Here is a 2,231-nt window from a genome sequence, read left to right on the forward strand (position 1 = left end):
TCCGTCGGAATGTCCGTCAGAATACCGCTGTTTTCTTGTAGTGGAACCTCCTATTTGAGAGAGTAAGATCACTTATTAGTGCAATTTGAGTGATATCAAATTTGACGCCGTTGCCGGGGAGCAAGGATTCGCCATTAGACTTGATTAATAGGTTTAGTCTAGGTTTTATTTACTGTTTTAAGTTACTTACGAAATTTTTTTCTTGTTTTTCAGGTACATGCCTGTCAGTACCAGAAGCAGCAAGGAGGAATTGCTTTTCTTCTTGGACCCAACACGTTTGGAACGCTCGATCCGCGAAGGGAAACACGCAGCATCGATCGACATCAACTCTTCTTCGTCGATCGACACCTACAACAGAACATCGATCGATACCAATCTGCAAGCTAACATGATCGAGACACTTGTGCTACAGAGGGATGAGAATAGAGACATGCATGACCTTGGGGGTCATCTGTGTAATGCAGAAGGTCAGAAAGTAGATTCATAGGAGGACGTAATCCCTGAGCCATCCACTACTACTGAGGATGCTAAAGTTCTTCAACATAGAACATTGGTAGAATGGATCAGACCTAGTCAGTTCTATACCAACAGGTCTGCAATTCAACCTCCAGTAATACAAGGTGTTGATATGAAACCTAGATACTTCTCTCATGTGAGTGAGCATCCTTTTCATGGTCTCCCTCATTAAATGTTGAAAACCCCTTTGACCATATTGAGACACTAGAGGATTATGTGTCTAGCATTCATAAGAATGAAGCAGCAACAGACTACATCATCTGCAAGGTGTTCAAACATTCTCTCTCTGGGAAAGCGAAAACTTGACTGAGACACTTGCCACCGAGATATCTCACCACCTGGTGTGATGTCAGGACGGCGTTTCTGATTGAATTTTTTGATGATAGAAGAGCTGAAGCGATAAGGGATAAGATTTGGACATTCTCTCAGGGACCTACTGAAGGATTTAGAAGTTCTTGGAAGAGATTTAGGGGATACCAAAGGGACTGTCCACATCATGGTTTCACAGAGACTCAGTTGTTGAAGAAGTTCTGCAGAGGCATTGATGTGCAATATCATACAATGCTGGATACTGCAAGCGAAGGAAACTTCGAGACAAGGACCCGAGATAAAGCTAAAAGATTGATTGAGAAGATGTTGACTAGCAACAGTGTCAGAAGACCGGATATGCTCAGAGAAAAATCAGAATCAGCTGCAGTGGATGATAACAAGATCATTGAGACTGAGATTGGTTATAAACATGAAGTCTCATTGGTGGAACATATACTTTCACATTTATGATATATAAATCTAAACCATTAAATTATACTTTCCTAAGAACCAAATTTGTGTGTTAACAACATGTATTTTTTAACTACAACAATCATGGAAGTACAACGTACAATTGGTCAGTTCTAAATGTAGTTAAGAAATATTAACCTTGTTAAGTTTCAAACAGAAGTAGGATAAAATATTTACAAAAATAATATATCTAAAAACTTTACAAAACTATTTAAAAGTCATTTATATGCCACTGTCTTTATAACTATGGTAATATCCAAAGGATTATTAAATATTATCTATTTATTTATCTTATAAAATATTTTTGTAGTATAGTATCGAAGGTTGGTTATAAAAGGAGATTCGTGCGTTTTATTTCAAACCAATACATACACTCAACAAATACTTTTATAATTATGTTATTATTTCAAACCAATAATTTTATAAAATATAATTCAAGAGAGTGAAAGATAAATCTCCTTATTTGTTTATCGAGTTAAAAGAAAAAAAGTAGAATTAGAATTTTCAAGGTTTTAAAAAAATCAAGCATAATTTGTGATTATCCCAATAATGTTATTTTTCAGTAAGATAAATTTCTGAATGTATATTTAAGTTACATAAGCTATTATTTAGTATGTGATAAACGTCGTTATCTAAAAATAGTTTGTATTAGAATAATAAATTTTATATAATAAATAAAGAAAGTTATTTAATTTATAATGAAACTATTAGAATTAGGTGATGATTGTTTGTTTGGTTTCTAGATTTTGGTTTTTGGTTTTTAGTTTTTGGTTTTTGGATTTTAGATTTTAGTTTTTGGTTTCTGATTTTGAAGTAGAATTTAGTTTTTTGAAAAACATGAATGGTGATTTTAGATTTTGGTTTTTAGTTTCTAGCTTTTGCTTATAAAATAATGAAATGAAAATATTTTCAATAGTAAAATATTTATTCTGGAA

The 2,231-nt window shown here is 33.4% G+C and overlaps 1 pseudogene; it reads left to right on the forward strand.

Moving 5' to 3' along the window:
• LOC106297322 overlaps positions 1-1,296 on the forward strand; it is a 23,444-nt pseudogene extending 22,148 nt beyond the window's left edge.
• The last annotated feature ends 935 nt before the right edge of the window (positions 1,297-2,231 follow it).

The sequence above is a fragment of the Brassica oleracea genome, chromosome C6 (genome assembly GCF_000695525.1).
Source record: "Brassica oleracea var. oleracea cultivar TO1000 chromosome C6, BOL, whole genome shotgun sequence".
Lineage (NCBI taxonomy): Eukaryota > Viridiplantae > Streptophyta > Magnoliopsida > Brassicales > Brassicaceae > Brassica > Brassica oleracea.